The sequence below is a fragment of the Hypomesus transpacificus genome, chromosome 14 (assembly GCF_021917145.1).
Source record: "Hypomesus transpacificus isolate Combined female chromosome 14, fHypTra1, whole genome shotgun sequence".
Lineage (NCBI taxonomy): Eukaryota > Metazoa > Chordata > Actinopteri > Osmeriformes > Osmeridae > Hypomesus > Hypomesus transpacificus.
This window is the reverse complement of record NC_061073.1, coordinates 10,972,867-10,991,248: the sequence shown is the minus strand read 5'-3', so window position 1 is coordinate 10,991,248 and position 18,382 is coordinate 10,972,867. Positions and strand designations below refer to the sequence as shown.

The following is an 18,382-nucleotide window of genomic DNA, read 5'->3' as shown; positions in this document are numbered from 1 at the left end:
TTAATGTATGTGTATTTAATTACACGATGTTATTTATAAAATGCAGTTCATTTGATTAGATCTCCTTCAATACACATGTGATGTCCAGGGTCATTGATTAAAAGGTCCTCTAAAATGACACTGGGTGGCACTCTTATCCAGATGAAGCCAGGACGTCTCGTTGAGGAGAACATTCCACTTGACGCAAACTGGTTCTCCGTGTTGACTGTAGGAGAGGTTTGTGTAGGAGATTGCAACGCGCACACAAAAATGCCTGGAATCCCAGCCAATGATGTCCTTACATTGTTCTACCAGAGCTCGTTCAGTGACGCTGGAGTTCAACACGTTAACACTGCATACCGGGTCACATAATTTGAATAACTGATTATATAAAGTATCTTTATTTTCTCTAGGATGCTTTGGGGATTCAAAATCATTATTTTCTTCACTGACAATCACACTGCGCCCAGAGACCTGATTTGTGAGTGCTGTGTTAACAGACATCCACCGATCCAGTATCAATTACATCCAATCGATAACCATATTCCATTTAATGCCATGACCTCATGGTGGAGGTTTGTTGCACCAGCGCAGCGAGTCTCTGCCGGTGAACAGTGAACCATTGTCTCATCAATCTTAGCATTCAGCTCACTCCCCACCGCCGGCAATGACCAAGACTCACATCAATTCAATATGGTGGCGTGTGACAGAGGTCTGAGAGGAGCGGCGCTCACTCTTCTGACGCGGCACGCTGACACGAACCGAGGCTAGCGGGAGCGGTTTTTTTATAGGTCGGGATTTAGCACGGACACGGAAGTGCCCGTGCTAAATGCCCCTGCAGCGCGCTACACGTTGGCTAATGTTACAGTAAAAGACGGTCAAATCCACAAATGTAAAATGAAGACATGTGAAATACGTTTGGGATTTGACGATATTGGCAGCTCGATTTAAAATAATAGGTGGAAACTTCTGGGCTGCTGGAACTTTATACAGTTTTAGCAGTTTACCACACACACACACACACACACACCGAGTTGATTCATATCAATCTTGTCACTGGCAAGGGCAGGGGCGTTGGGGTGAGGGCCCAATATAGTGACCTTGTATTGCTGATATGAAATAGCAGTCTGCAGTCTCAGCCACTGACACAGTCAGGCATGTCTCACATCCTTCCTGGCTCCATCCTGACATGCACACACTCTCCACCGCCCTCCGTGTGTGTGTGTGTCAGATTGTGTGGTTGGCCAGGGGTGCTGGAGTACTGTAACCATCATCTGCTGCCACATGAACGCCAGGGAGGGCGTGCGGGGGGGGGGGTGAGCTGGTGCTGCTCCAGGGTCAGGGTGAGGGTGGGCCTCATGCAGCCTGATGAACAGGCCTGCCACCAGGGTCAGGGTGAGGGTGGGCCTCATGCAGCCTGATGAACAGGCCTGCCACCAGGGTCAGGGTGAGGGTGGGCCTCATGCAGCCTGATGAACAGGCCTGCCACCAGGGTCAGGGTGAGGGTGGGCCTCATGCAGCCTGATGAACAGGCCTGCCACCAGGGTCAGGGTGAGGGTGGGCTTCATGCAGCCTATAGCCTATACATATAAAATGTATATATGTGTATATTCTTTCAGTTTGCATGTTTTGTTTTGTCCAAGCACACAAACACATTCGATGTGATACCAGAAAATGCAATGAAAACAAAGACAGCGGTCCATTTGCAAACGGTCTGATGTGTTTTATTGATTGTTTGACGTCACATTGCTGCTGCTGTAGCTGAAAACACACTGTCATTACCTGAGTCTTCGCACACTGCAGACAACATGTGCTGCAGAACAGACGTTTACCGGGTTTAAACACGGCAGACGGTTGACCTCATTTCGATTCTGGGAGCCGGAGGGCCATTCAAATGTGTGTGTATGTCGCCCCCTGTGGTTGGTTTTGAGAAGTGTTGCTGCCCTCCAGGGAAGGCAGTAGGTTGTATAGTTATCTTCTGAAGGGGCAAAATCACTACCCTGAAACCACACAACCTACTACCTCACCCTGTTCGAACATCGTAGGGGGAGGGAGCGGGGAGAGGACCCTGGAGTCGAGATGTTGCCTTGTCCTCGTTCCACATCCAAATACATTTGATTTCGATGGCGAGGGGTGAAATCGTTCCATGCGAACGACTTAAAAACACCTGTACACTTGTGACACGTTACTGTACATGCACAACACACATAGGGGAAAGACAGTAACGAGCGTCCAACACCGTTGGGTCAGTCAAAGCAGTGTTCATGACATCACACGACACAGGTGGACCCAGTCACATGAGGGTGAGTGTTCATGACATCACACGACACAGGTGGACCCGGTCACATGAGGGTGAGTGTTCAGACCCCGGCTGCTCTCCTTGATCGGTGACATTACAGCCACTTCAGGAAAGACAGTAAGTTGTATAGTTATCTGACAGGAAGGGCGTGACCCTAAAACTATACAACCTACTACCTCACCCCAAAGGACCGTCCCTTCTTCAGCCCCCCGCGCTGCGCTGGGTCCTAGTGCCCCTGGACACAACTCGGGTAAACACACACATACACACACCTACACACATACACAGACCACCAGTACTCTCTCACACACACACCCACACACACACACACAAAGCAGGCTCTGTAGTGTGTCAGGTCTGGAGGAGGTTGGAGGAGGAGGGGTGGATCTGCAGCAGAGCAGACTCCAGGTCTCACTATGGCTCCTCCTCTTGTCGAGGGACGTCATAACCTTGAAATGAAAATGACAAAACAACCGTTGAAAACTGTTCCAAGTGGGTTTGCCTGGAGCCAGACACACACACGCGTGGCACACACACACGCACCTACACACGTCCTCAGACACACGCACATACACTCACACAAACGCTTATTCTATCATGGTTTCTGCTGTTGAGTACTATCAGCCTGATCTGTGAAGGTTAGCAAGGTATGCAAGTCCATTACATTTGCTTTAGGTTCACACTCGAGGCATGTAGCTGCTAAACGCAAATAAGTAAATAGGTAAATAAAAACTTATCATTCCAACAATGTGTATGAGCATTCAAGTGGTTGAGGGTGAGGAAGGAAGGGAGGAAGGAGGGGAGGAAGGAGGGGAGGGAGGAGGGGAGGAAGGAGGGGGGGGGGGGGGGAGGGGAGGAAGGAGGGGAGGGAGGAGGGGAGGAAGGAGGGGAGGGAGGAGGGGAAGAAGGAGGGGAGGGAGGAGGTGAGGGAGGAGGTGATGGAATGGAGGGGGTGAGGAAGGATGCGAGGAGGCACACACTACACGCTCACACATTGAACTCTCCATCCTAACCTCCTGGGGTGGACCCTATAACCTCAAACATCCCCATGTACAGTGTAGTGAAGGGGTGTGTGTGTGTGTGTGTGTGTGTGTGTGTGTGTGTGTGCAGGGGTGCGTGAGTACAGACAGAAGGAATCCAGACAGACAAGCCAGAGCGTTTAAAAAAAGGGCAGCTTGGCTTGTGCCCCTCAGCACCGGGTTAACAGAACAGGCTCGGACATCTATTTATACCAGGCTGGGAGGGGGGGGGGGGGGTTAAGGGGGGCTTGCCAGGTCCTGTTACACATGCTAGGGGGTGGCTGGGATGCAGTGGGGGAGCAGGGGAATCTGGTCAAAGCCAGACAAGCTGACCTCCTCGTAACCTCTGGAGCTGACATGGAGCTTGCAAAGTGTGTGTGTGTGTGTGTGTGTATGTCCACACAGTGTAGTCAGTGCCTACCTGCCTACCAGCCCCCCCCCCCCCCACCGGCAGTGGCCTGGCTACGAGGGTGTAAAGACTGGATCATCCAGAGCTGGGCGATCCAGAGCCCGGGTCATCGTTACAGGAGAAAAATGAGCCACTGTACTGACAGCAGGGGGTCAGGAGTCAGACTCCCAGCTGCTTCTCATCACACACGTACACTCCATACTGTCCACATTTACTCCCACTTACTGACATTTACTAACAGCAGCGACCAGCCACACGGACCTGAAGATATGTGTGTCTCATGGTGTTTGGACAGGGCTCTGTGCTCAGTACACTGTACAGTTGTAGCTATGCGTTCAGTGGATAATACTATGGAGTGTGTATCATTAAGCTGTTTCAACACGGATAGGAGGGAGAACCACAAGGACATCTGGCAGGCTGGTCCTTCAGCTTATCATGGCTGCTCAGCCACTATATACAGTGCCCTCCAAAAGTATTGGAACAGTGAGGCGAATTCCTTTATTTTTGCTGTAGACTGAAAACATTTGGGCTTGACATCAAATAATGAACGTGAGACCAGAGATCAACGTTTCAGCTTTTATTTCCAGGTATTTACATCAGGATCTGATGCACAACTAAGAAAATATCACATTTTGTTTGAATCCACCCATTTGTCATGTGATCAAAAGTATTGGAACAGATATACTTAAAACATATTTAAGTGAATAAGACTTAATATTTAGTTGCAAATCCTTTGCTTTCAATAACTGCAGCAAGTCTGTGACCCATTGACGTCACCAAACTTTTGCATTCTTCCTTTTTGATGCTTTCCCAGGCTTTCACTGCAGCCTCTTTCAGTTGTTGTTTGTTTTGTGGGGTTCCTCCCTTCAGTCTCCTCTTAAGCAGGTAAAATGCATGCTCTATAGGGTTTAAGTCTGGAGATTGACTTGGCCAGTCTAATACCTTCCATTTCTTGCCCCTGATGAACTCCTTTGTTGTTTTGGCAGTGTGTTTTGGGTCGTTATCTTGCTGCATGATGAAGGCTCTGCCAATCAGTTTGGTTACATCTTTCCTTAAATTGGCAGACAAAATGTTTCTGTAGACTTCCGAGTTCATTTTGCTGCTGCCATCATGTGTTACATCCTCAATGAAGATTAATGAGCCCGTCCCAGAAGAAGCCATGCAAGCCCAAGCCATGACATTACCTCCACCGTGTTTCACAGATGAGCTTGTGTGTTTGGGATCATGAGCAGTTCCTTTCTTTCTCCAAACTTTAGCCTTTCCATCACTTTGGTAAAAGTTAATCTTTGTCTCATCAGTCCATAAAACTTTGTCCCAGAATTTTTGAGGTTCATCTCTGTACTTTTTGGCAAATTCCAGCCTGGCCTTCCTATTCTTCTTGCTAATGAGTGGTTTGCATCTTCTGGTGTAGCCCTTGTACTTTTGTTCATGAAGTCTTCTGCAAACAGTAGATAGTGATACCTTCACTCCTGCCATCTGGAGGTTGTTGCTGATCTCACTAACAGTTGTTTTAGGGTCTTTCTTTACAGCTCTCACAATGTTTCTGTCATCAACTGCTGATGTTTTCCTTGGTCTACCTGTTCGACGTCTATTACTTAGTACACCAGTAGTTTTCTTCTTCTTCAGGACATTCCAAATGGTTGTACTGGCTATGGCCAATGTTTCTGCAATGGCTCTGATTGATTTTCCATCTTCTCTAAGACTCACAATTGCTTGTTTTTCACCCAAAGACAGCGCTCTGGTTTTCATGTTGTTTTCACATCTGAATACAGTCTGCATAGACAAAACCTATCTTACCCAATCTGAACCTGAGTGTAGACATTCAGTGGTATTTATTGATTGAATAATGTATGTAATAGGACACACCTGGGCAACAAAACACACCTGTCAGTCACATGTTCCAATACTTTTGCTCACGTGACAAATGGGTGGGTTCGAACAAAAAGGTGATATTTTATAATTTGTGCATCAGATCCTGATGTAAATACCTGGAAATAAAAGCTGAAACGTTGATCTCTGGTTTCACATTCATCGTTTGATGTCAAGCCCAAATGTTTTCAGTCTACAGCAAAAATAAAGGAATTGGCCTCACTGTTCCAATACTTTTGGAGGGCACTGTATAATCATGATGGCTTTACATTCTCCACTGCTCTGGGTCCTGGCTGTCCGGACTCCCTCCCTCGTCTCTCTCTCTCTCCCTCTCCTCCTCCCCCCTCCCTCTCCTTCTCTCTCTCTCACTGCTGCATTGGCATTTTGTCAGCCTCTCTACCCGATAATATGGGTAGATATGGGTAATGGACAACCGTAGCCACCACATCACTGGGAAAGCTAGCCATGACCGTGGTGAGACCAGTGGTTAGCCTAAACCTGAGAATATATGTTACTTCCTTACTTAGAACTCAGATCCTTGTCCTCTGGATGAGGACGACTTGTGTTGACGAGGAGGCCTGGGGTGTGCTCGGCCAGTCAAAGAAGCCCTGACACGAATAACGGCCTCATACCAATCCATGGGTTAGGGCATATCAGACTGCATCTGCTGCTGGCTATTTATAGAGGCTGGAACACACAGTAGCTAGCTACTTAGCTGCGGCGCTGAACCCTACACTTTGCTAAACTTGCAAACGGGGTTGATTGGTTCACGACCTTGAGGAGTGGGCTAAGTAAGCAACTGGCTGCTGTTGGCAACAGTTACAGGAGCTGCATATCTGTGGCTTGAAGTTAGCATGGGTGAAGCTAGTCTCGAGCCACGGTTAGCTCATAAGCTTCCTGTTAGAATTGATGAAGCTAGCCTCTAGCTACGGTTAGCTCATAAGCTTCCTGTTAGAATTGATGAAGCTTGCCTCAAGCCACGGTTAGCTCATTAGCTTCCTGTTAGAATGGATGAAGCTAGCCTCTAGCTACAGTGAGCTCAGTAACTTTCTGTTCAGATTGATGAAGCTAGCTACTAACTACAGTTAGCCTTAGCTCATCAGTCCTGGGCACATAGCTGCAGATCAGTGCTTGCCAGGATGGTGGTGAACATTCTGTGCATTGATAAAATTATGAAAGTGGCATGTTTTTCTACTACACAATCACAGACTACAGTCCTCTTTGAATGTTCCTGTAAGGCTTGTGTGTGCGTGTGTGTGTGCATGTGTTTGTGCATGTGGCAGTGCCAGTGAGGGAGAGACGTGGCCATGTTGAGCAGCCATCTGCTCCGTATAGCCATAGATACAACGCAGAGCCATGAGACACCATACGAACCCTGTCGCTTCCAAACGGCCGAAGAAACGTATCCGTGCTCTGGTCTCTGGGTAGATGCTACAGATATAGGTCTGGAATGGCACGGTTTTGCGATAACATTCTTAATTCATTCAATAAACGCAGCATGGATGCCATCCTGTGCTGTACTGGAGCACATGGGTGGATTGTGGTCGTGTCTAAGGGGACGGATTGCAGGGTTGAGATCAAGGGGCATCGATCGAGTCACCTCAATCTGTTCAGTGAAGGCACTGTTGTCTTTAGAGCACAGTTCTAAGCAGTCGACCATATTGCTGAGGAAACGGCATCTGTATCTTCAGAGAACAGAGATTAGTGCTGCGCTCTGTCGCTAACGGCTGCGTCATCAGAAACGTGTCCCCCGCCGTGCCAGGGTGAGGGCCTGGAGGCTCTGAAGGAGCAGGTCAAGAAGGAGGGAGAAGGACAGAGGAGGACGGATGCCCCGGGCTCATCTTCCCCTGGTGTCGTCCAGACTGCATGCAGGCCGGGGGTGTTCTAGGGCTGGGCTGCAGGGCTAGAGGGGGGGCTGGGGCAGGGGCTGGGGCAGGGGCTGGGTAGGGAAAAGACAGGTCCTGCCGGCACATTTAGCACAAATGGAAAAGAACAGTTTGTGGCGTTCACCCAAGGTCAGCTCTTAAGAGATGAGGAGCTGGGCTGGCGCTGCAGCAGGGGGCCGGGGCTGCGGCCGGGGCCGGGGCTGGGGCTGGGGCGAGGGCGATGCTTGTTTGTCTGCACTCAGGCAGCATCTATTTAAACCTCTTCCCAAGGAAGGCTGGGTTCTGTATTCTTTCCAGCGTGTATAACTCTGGTTTCCCTCCCCTTCTCTCTGCTCCTCTTAGATCACTATATCCCCACTCTCTGCCTCTTCCTGCTACCTGACTACTTTGGCAGAGACATACAAAATGGCTGCAGGGAGCTGGAAGACAGAGAGGAGGCCATTTTGTAACAGCTCCCGGTCAAGACTGAGAGATGCTGTGCCAGTGAACGTTTACACAGCAGATGTTTGTGTTTCAGCGTGTGTGTGTGTGTGTGTGTTGTGTGCGCATGTGTGTTTGTGTGAGCACACATGTGGTCATGGATTGTCTAGGTTATGGCTGAAAAACATGAGCTTACTGTCATGTCCTACTCAGGTAATGAACACAATCAAGTCTCCAACAGACTACAATTTAATAATGTCAAAAGTTACATATTCTATCATATACTGACAAAAACAAAAAACATACAGTAACAGATTATTTTATCCAACTATTGCTACACAACAATATATACATGAACAAAATATACAACGTGATATCATGTACTTACAGAATACTGTCTGGGTCTGTTCTGCTAAACTAGGGTCTGATTGGCCAAATGTTCTGCGTCCTTTGAAGGAGGTTTGATTCTGTATCACCTCCTACAGAAAAAGAGAGAGAAAGAGAGATGGAGAAAGAGCAAGAGAGAGAGGGAGAGAGAATATGAGTTTGGGCCAGGGGCTCCACTATAGCCTGTTCACTAACCCTCGGGCGGAGCTGGTTCATGCAGGTGACTCGGAGACCTTGGCGCGTCACTAGCATCTCATCATGTCCCGCATTCAGGGCGCACTTCTTTAGTAGGATGGGCTGTTTAGACCAGGATATTACTGCTCTTCATGTTAGTGCAACACAGGATGTTCTCCGCGTCTATCCTGCTACCTCCGCCTCCCCGCCTCCACCCTTGGGTCTGTGTTCCCTTCGTAGGGGGAATGTGTTCGCTGCTGTCTGCTCGGATGTCGAGACGGTGTCTCAGGAGACGGTGTCTCCGTTGGGTGCGGCAGGGACCCGCTACGGGCAGAACCATTATGCCAAAACATGTATTGTATTGTGTTGTATTAAAGTATCACGTAATCTCTACTACTGAGTCCTCGTGCCTGAACCTCATCCCACAGACTCGCCTGGCTAGGAAACTCATTACCCAGCTCCCTCTCTCCTGGGCGACCTGCTCAGCCCAGTGCTGCACGCCCTCGGCCTGACGTACCTTCACCCACTCGCTGCATTTGTGCGCAAACTTATTATGTACAGCACTGAATGTGCGTGGGTAAACTGGTGAGTGAACTGGTTAAGCTCTCTCCACAGAAGTGTAAACACCACCCGCCCGCGCCACCGTCATGGAGCTAGCTTGTCGGTGGCGTAGCTGATTTAGCCAGTGTTTAGAGGCGGTTCTTTGCGTGTCAGGGGACCTGGGTTCGAATCCCCGTGCGGGGGAGAGTGAGAGGAAGCTGAGTGATGTGATGACACCTGTCACACGAGCCTGTGTGCAGCTTCAGGACTCTTTATGCACATTCAATACCTGCATGGAGATGAGGACTCATACAACGACTTCATATTACGGGCCTTTGTGTGTGTGAGGGGGTGCAGTGTGTGTGCCGTAAGATCAGGGGGGCAGCGTGCGTGCACCCTCCCTGCGAGGGTGGGTGAGTGTGTGGAGGTGAACCAGGGAAACATGACCAGGGCAGTTAGTCATCATTAGTCAGCTCTCAGATGGCAGGGCTGGAGGTGCCGGTTGCTGTTCTCTGAGATGTGAAGGGCTGTCCTTCTGGGCCCGAGGACAGCTACAATTATTGGCCTCCACTTAGCCGCGCTGCTGAAGGGTGATCGTTCCCCACGAGCACGCTAATTGCAGCCGAGAACACGGCCTCGCAAAGGCCGGGTCCTTTATATATTTGGTTTCTAACGTTTGTAATTACAGCACAGCACCTTGGAACAGGGCCAGAGCATGGTTACAGGCTGTGAGTAACCCGACTCCTCCAACCACCAATCACAAGACAGATTGCCATGCACGCAGAGCGGTATCTGAGCCCAGCTTCTGATTGGACGGTGCGGGGTGAGAGGGCGTGGAGGGCAGGGGACATGACTGGGGGGACGGACGAACGTTACCAAGAAGCAGTTTAATACTAGGCATTAAAAAAGTCATGCTTGAATTTCCGTGCCTCAAATGAAAAATTAAAATGTTGTGAGTATGGCAACGCCGCTTGCAAACTGGTGACAGTCGGAAAAAAGTGTAATTTGCTAATTTGATCCAGTGACAGTGCATGAAGCTATCATAAAACATAAGCTTCAAATTTCTCACTTGATGCAAAAAACTTCTGCATTCAGATCCAGTCAACATTCGGATACAGCTTAGCAGTCCCAAACATCAGACAAAAAATAAATTGCATTTCCCCGATCAGTGATTTTAGATGGAGTTTAAACCATTCCTATGCATGCCTATATCTGACTTGATCTATTTTATTCACATCGCTTCAAGCTGTCCAGCTACTTTGCAATGGTTTCTTTGTTGTGCGTTCAATTTTCCATAAAGTAAAAGTAAGCTATAACCAGACCTTGAATTTTTTTAAATATATTTAGTTGGATAGAAACAGGAGTTATTTAAAACTGGAAACCCGAATGGAGAAAACAGAAGAGGGAGAGTTTCTGGAAGAATAGAAAAACCTTTGAACACTTTCAGCTCCTGCATTTTTTTGCAGAGTCTGCAGTTTCTCAATGACATAATCTCCATAGCGACAAAGGAGGCCAGAAGCTCACTCAGTACGAGCCTAGAAGAGGAGCAGGCGAGCTTCAGATCAATGTTATCTGGAACACTGCTGGTCTGGCAGGTACATAGAAACAACCATCAATCCATACGCTGAGCACGGAGGCATCTTCAGACGGTACACGGTGCTGACCCAAAGATCTCTAATCTAAGACTAACCAGCAGGTTGCCGCTTCACCAGAGTGCCTTTTCAGGCACTTGGAATGGTTTTAAATGCTCACTTCACCTCAGCACACAGGTGAACCTGCTCTGGAAACAGCCAGGTTTCCCCCAGGTTAGAGAATCAGGCTATTAATCTGAAAGTTGCTAGTTCGATTCCTGGCCGTGCCAAACGACGTTATGTCCTTGGGCAAGGCACTCCCCCATACTTGCCTCGTGGGGAATGTCCCTGTACTTACTGTAAATCGCTCTGGATAAGAGCATTTACTAAATGTAATGTCAATGTGAGGACTTCAGGAGGCAGAAAAGCCCACATCCTCCCCCCCTGGCCCAACATCATGTCACTACGCTTGGCCCTCACTGTGCTGGGCTTCACTGTGCTGGGCTTCACTGTGCTGGGCTTTACTGCGCTGGGCTTCACTGTGCTAAGCTTCACTGTGCTGGGCTTCACTGTGCTGGGCTTCACTGTGCTGGGCTTCACTACGCTAGGCTTCACTGTGCTGGGCTTCACTGTGCTGGGCTTCACTGCACTAGGCTTCACTGCGCTGGGCTTCACTGTGCTGGGCTTCACTGCTCTAGGCTTCACTGTGCTGGGCTTCACTGCGCTGGGCTTCACTGTGCTGGGCTTCACGGCGCTGGGCTTCACTGTGCTGGGCTTCACTGTGCTGGGCTGCGCTGGGCTTCACTGTGCTGGGCTTCACGTCTCTGCAGAGTTGGGGTGGTTAAATGGATGAATCACATGGGACATCTCAGCTGGCACCCCGATACACGCAGGGAGAATAAAACAGCCCCCAATCTTCAGTGGTCAGCAGAGTAATGGACTAATAGCTTCCATGTGTTAGGAAAGGAGAGAAGAGAAAGAGAGAGAGAAAGAGAGAGGAGAGAGAGAGGAGAAAGGAGTCAAGGAGTATAAAGATGAGAGGAGAGAGAGAAAGACAGAGGAGAGACCGGGCTAGACTGGAGGGTGGAAACCTACACAGTCTTCTTAGCGCTCTACTTTAAACTGGCCTACTTCTCAAGCAGACGTATTCTTCCCCCTGCTCAGTGCAGCCTGTAGTGGCCACTGTTGGCCACTCTGTAGCTTGTGGAGCTCAGTCTCAGCATGGCTAAGGCTAAACACCCAGACCAAACTGTACTCCAGCCAGGGAACACCAGGGAACGTCCATTCTTATCATTAGTATTTTGCTCTTTTGCTAAACCACAGAAACACTAATGCCCTACTGCTACTCATGAATTAGTAATATCCTTTCAAAGCCATCCTTTTGACCCCCAAAAAACTGGCAGCTGTTACACTCATGTCGGGTGGGAAGGTTTTTCAACGATTAGCTAAATTTCTCAATCTATAATGTAGAATGCTGGAATGGAAGTGTCCTTCTCTATTGATTGAAACAAGTGGTGACTTGTTTGAATTCATACGGGGTTGACTTAATCTCCCTGACCTGGATCGACGGGTAACTGCTAACTCATCATATTTCAGAGGCTCCACTCTCGATCTGAATACGTCTTTTCAATACAGAGGCAAAAACCTCTGATTAAAAACATAGCAATGAAACTATATTCTAAACTGTAGTTTAAAACTCTAGTTAATGCACCTCATCTTTATCTTAAGAAATACAATAGAGACATATGACAAAAAACTGGTAAACCAGACAGAAGCAACAAAAGACAGGCAGAATCTATGGCTAAACCTAAAAGGAAATTCCATTTAGGTTTTCCACAACAACAAAAAAACACACAACAAAACAGGAATAGATATTGTAAAGACGTATCTGATCCATGACTTTACGAACTGCCATGATCATAAACAAGTTAACGAGAAGCAAAAAGAGGATACCGTGCCTTGCCAAAATCAAAAGAACTTATCGACATAATGAAAAAACTAGCATTGCAACCCGGTTTGTAGCAAACAGTCAGTGCTTTACACGGGGACACAGTCAGGTCTGGGCTGGTAGAACCAAGAGGCGTCATGGTGACATGAAATGAGCCTGTGGTGAACATTCTGGCCACTAACCATGATTCACATCTGGATGTTACATTAGTGAAGGGGACAAAAAACTTGGCTGGAATTTGCAATATCACTGAAGCCTTAAATTAAAATGAATAAAAACATTTTAAAAGATTTCTCTATTAGACAAATTTGGGACTGTGTTATGGTGCCGCAAAATACTGAAGCTTGGGGTGTTTTTACAGATTAAGTGCAACATGCAAATGTAAATGTAAATGTAACATGGCAAATGTATAAAGGCGTTATAAAATTATTATAAAAGGTTAAACCAAATATTTTACTTAAATACTTTGTATATCATTTATAATTAACAATGTCTGTGTAGCTAAATTGACTTACTAGAATACACCTTTCAATGATAACGTATAGATCTGCAGTGAGTTAAGGATGTTAAGGTAAATGTTTTTTGAATTACAAAAAGTACAAAGCAAATATGACTTTTATTTTTTTCGGTCGAAATAAATGTGATCTGCTGATATTTTTGTAAGTAATAAATTGTAAGAGAACGATAATAAATAAAATGTATTTTCAACTCTCTGGCGACATCACAAACACTAAGGAAGCTTTTACAATGACACCGCTTCAATAAACCAGAGATGTGGCACCTTTAATAACATGAAGCCCTATTTCATAGTCAGATATTTATTTAAATAAATAGATGAAACTATGGAGATTTTAGTGTTTGCACAAGTTCTCCTATTAGTTCCAATATGCTGTAGGATTATGTAACAAAGTCGTGTTTTTTATGGAATTGATCAAGTCGTTTGTCTTGTATTTACAAAGATGGGAAAAAATGCGATGCCATCTATCGCACTCCCGATGGTTCGGGCAATAATTAGGAGAATTTATCATTCTCTCCCTCTATCTCTCAAACACACACACACACACACACACAAATAGAGGAATACTTTACAGTCCATTTCTGTACTGGCTCTGGCATACTGTCGTTTCATTGAGCAATTCAATTATGAATTTATCTATTCACATTACAATGCCTGTTTGCAGGCAATGTATTCAAGTACAAAGTGTGTTTCGTTTTGAGTATAGAATACATTGAATGTACAATGTTCATCCTTAAAACCGAACAAGCTCGGGAATGAATTAACTGACTTGTTCATTTCTGTAATACAATGTGTTGTTAATCTTTGTTGGTTGTTGTGTTTATTTTGTGAGATCACATCTGCTGTGTTGTGTCTCTGATCGTCACTGGACATCGTTCTGTTTCCATGGCTCTCTGCTCAGACACAGAAACCACAACCTGCAGCCTCTAACAGTGTGAGCAGCCCAGGGTTAAACACAGACACAGAAACCACAAACTGCAGCCTCTAACAGTGTGAGCAGCCCAGGGTTAAACACAGACACAGAAACCACAACCTGCAGCCTCTAACAGTGTGAGCAGCCCAGGGTTAAACAAGACTAACCACATGCCAGGGGCTTTCTACATTTTCCAAGTCCACACATCATCGCGCTTTTTGTCTGTGTTAATCAACTACGGCCATCACCTACTCGGAAAATACGTTATTATTTTAGATAATTGTGTAACTATATGTAAGGACTAGTAATTTGTTATGTGTATCATGAAAATCTAAAATCTAATAGATGACCTTAATTATGTTACATTTATTATATCAAATTCTGTGAATTCTACAATATATTTTTTTCTCCTGTAAATTCATTATACATTTTCAAAACCTGGAGCTATCTTTCCAGCTAACACTTACTACATTCATAAAAGGCAAGATAAACCACAATACAAATCCACTGGCTCAAGTTCAAGTTTAAGTTGATGCTCAAGTTCAGGATCACGGGCATAACAATTTTTTTTCCAATTCTTATTTTTCTTTTTGCACTTTTAAGTGCACTTTATATAGTTCTGCACTTTATAAAAAAGATTGCAGTCTTGAACATTGAATACACTGTCAATCTGTGAATAAAACACATATTTTCCGGGTATATCTGTGATCTGTAGACCTTACAGATATTTCTTTTGCCAAACCTTCACATTGCCAGTATACTCATTTCCAGAGCTTGTAGGTGGCAAACCTGGGTTGCTGGTCTGACTGCAAGTGTGTGAAGCACAGCCTGCTCTGGCCTGCTGAAGGTGTGTGTGTGTGTGTGTGTGTGATTTGTCTGTACACCTACTGCACAGTATTCAAAACGTTGCTTCCATGCCCACTATTTGAGAGCCGTCCTGACCCTATGATTGGGCGAGGATAGAGTTACAGAGAGAGAAAATACTGAAAATGCTCAGGACCCAACCATCTGCCCTTCCACATAAAATGCTGGCCTGGACCACTGCCGTCCCCAGCACACTGCAGGGTGGGGCGCTCGGATCCCCACCGGCCCAGGAATACGTCCTCTTGGAGATGAACAAACAGACAAACGGAAGCAAGAATATGCTCGGTAAAACTACAAGTGGTACAGTACACTAAAGTTCCACGTGGAGTAATGGAGTGATCAGTAAATTAACACAATCTTTCCTCTCAGCAAAAGGCATTTCCTCTTACTGTTGAGGCTCAAAGTCTGGTTGTACTGTAATTAACAGTTCATATAATTTCTACACATATTCTGTTTGATGTTTTACAATTAACTTGTTTATTGATACTGCCAATGAACCCAAAACCGCACAATGCTAGATGCACACAACAGAAACGACTGGTCATTTCACAGAGAAAAGTAGGAGAAAAATCTCAGCTAGTTTGTTCCGATGGCAAACATATTTAAAGAATTTTTAGGTTTAACATGATTTCATGATTAAAAAGAATGGACCTGTAGAAAAATACGATTTTACTTTAAGTGTCTTGCATGAAACGATTTGTTCTGACCTTTGGCAGCAGAAATATTCGGTAATAACTACATTTGAAAGTACAAATATTATCCTAACTTGGAACATTCTTAGTTTCTTGGTACAAAGTATATATAGTGTTATGCGCAGTATGGTGTTTGTTCATTATCATTATCTTATGATAATGATATTGCTCTGCTATGCTCACATATAAATGATTTCAACACAATTACAAAGTGCACTGTAATTGCAATCATTATTTATCTTGAGAATGTATATGCAAAGCAAGTGCATTAGCATAGGAATCAGACTAGATCTAAATGTTGCTCAAACTAACACATGCCCACAACAATTATTCTTGGATAGATGCTTTTTAAAATACTTGAAATAAAAACAAATTATTTTTGGATCCTTATCAAATCCTAATTCATTTTTAAGTCTAAAGAGAAAGAGGACATGAAAGATGACATACCAAATTGATCGCAACACTACGTATTTCTCCTCACATACTGCCACTTCACTCAAAACCGCATCACTCACATCAAACACCCCCACAACTGTGCCCTTCCACAAAATCACATTATCAAGGCAGAGATGACCGTTATTGACGCTTCAAAAAAAAAGTTTTTGTGACACTAAATTACCTCAAGGGCTGTGACAAGTTATATTGAAATACTCCTATGGCCAAGAAGTAAAAGTACACAGATTTCTTGTCAGTAAAATTTGATCAAATCCGCCATCAAATAGTGCCCTCAGAAAGCACACGACAGCATGTCAAGGTTTTTCCTATAGTGTTCAGATTAGGCACATCCATGAACATTCAAATCAAAAACAACACTGAGCACAAGTAAACACAGCATGGAATAGAAATGATTTGTGGAGTGAGTTTCACAAAAACATTAAACATACTCACATAACGAGCGAAACACACACACACACACAAAACACACTACACTTGAAAACTAATATTACTTACACATTTTACAGCCGAGGCAGAAAGTGTCTGAATCTGGAGGTTAAATTCAGATCATCCACTGTCTCCTTCCATTCCCCCCCCACCCCCCTCCCCCCCCCACCCCCCTCCCCCCCGGCAGGATCCAAACGTCTGCTGAAGAGAAAAGAAAGCAATGAAGTCCTCTCTCCTAGTTGTGCTGGTTCTGGTAGGGCCCACGACTGGGCCAGGCAGACCCCTGGACACCCAGCCCCGACCCCAACCCCGACCCCAGCGCCAGCCCCAGCCCCAGCCCCAGCCTCTGCCCCAGCCCCAGCCTCTGCCCCAGCTTCACGCTGCATGCTCTCTTGCCACTGGCTGGGCCCAGGTCTGGCGGGGCCTGCAACAATAGGAGGCCATGAGGCTGTCTGGAAGACTTGGGCTAAGCCTGTCTGATAGTTTACAAGTCTTTGAATGAGGAATGTTAGCAAACAGACAAACAGCATGTCTGATGCATGCTAATAACACAAGCAGCCCAGTCACAGCCTTGGCTAGGGACATGAATTATTCAGCAGTCTGAAAACAGACCCCTCCCCCCTCTACACACACACACACACACACACACACACACACACACACACTCACACACACCATCCCTCCCTTGTCTTTCCAACTCGAATGCCTTCACTAGACCAAGTGAGGTAAAGTATGAATGCCTTCACTAGACCAAGTGAGGTAAAGTATGAATGCCTTCACTAGACCAAGTGAGGTAAAGTATGAATGCCTTCACTAGACTAACACAGTTCTAACACTGAAACACGAATATGCAACGTTTCAAAACGGCCGTCGAGAGACAAGAATCGCATGGTCACTCCTGTCGTCTCGCTGCAACATTTATATACAGATGTATATAAAAAGAAATGCTGCATTTTTCCCCTCTCATTGCCTTTTTATGTCTTTTGTTTGGAATTGGCACCTGTCCCAGAAACAGCTCCAGCTCTGCACTCACTCCCGCCAGGAGAGAGACGAGGAGAGAGGGAGCGAGGGAGTGTGTGTGTGTGTGTGTGAGAGAGCGAGCGAGAGAGAGAGAGAGAGAGAGAGAGAGAGAGAGAGAGAGAGAGAGAGAGAGAGAGAGAGAGAGAGAGAGAGAAAAAAGGGAGGGAAAGAGAGGCAGAGACGGAGCGGGAGGAAAGAGGAGGTGAGGTACTTCCAGGCGAGTTGCTGGCACCCACCGAGGGTCGTCTTTAACACGCAGATGTGCCACACGCTCCAAGACAGGACCCCTTCTCCTGCTTGTCACCCACGACGCCAGGACGATCGGCACGAGGCCGTCCGAACAGTTGCCCGACAGGAATGGCGCCCAAAGCTCCAGGAGGAAGAAGGCCCGTCCAGTGGAGGGAGTCGAGCGCGGAGAACATTTTGCTCAGAAATACGAAGAAATCAAATAAACACAGCTGAGAAATCACCGACGGAAAAAAACATAACAAACCTGAGGTGGAAATTCTTGTCCAATATTTAAACCCGAATAAAACTAATCGGCAAAAAATCCAGAGTGTACCAGAATCATCATGCAGGAAAGAAGAAAAAGGCCCTCAAAAAGCAACTTGTTGGCAGGTTTTGCAGAGCTGTTGTGCAGCTAGTTGCAGACAGAGGGTTAAAATCCAGCTAGTAGTGAAAAAAAAGCGTCTGTCTATGGAAGGGCGGCCTGTGGGGAGGGCCTGAATGTAGAAATAGCAGCAGACTTTTTTACTTTTTCTTTTTTTTTCCCCCCGCAGAGCCCGAGTCTCCCCCTTGCATGCAGCCGGAGCTGAAAGTATGGAGTGAGCAGAACGGAGAGAGAGAAAAGAGAGGAGGACGGTAGAAGAGAGCAGGCGCAGACTGGAGAGGATAAACCGCTCGCTGATGATGAAATAGGAGGTGTGGCGGACCGCGCCAACGAACCACTTTTTCATCACACGTCCAACACGGCAAGGAAGTGTACTTGCACTT

General features: G+C 46.3%; 1 long non-coding RNA gene across 1 annotated transcript; it reads right to left on the bottom strand.

Moving 5' to 3' along the window:
• Positions 1–1,677: 1,677 nt before the first annotated feature.
• On the bottom strand, positions 1,678–17,711 carry LOC124476509. Its single transcript, XR_006957043.1, has 3 exons — positions 17,626–17,711; positions 8,270–8,360; positions 1,678–2,727 (listed from the first exon to the last, which is right to left on the bottom strand). It is a non-coding gene; the product is annotated as an uncharacterized LOC124476509 (long non-coding RNA).
• Positions 17,712–18,382: the final 671 nt, after the last annotated feature.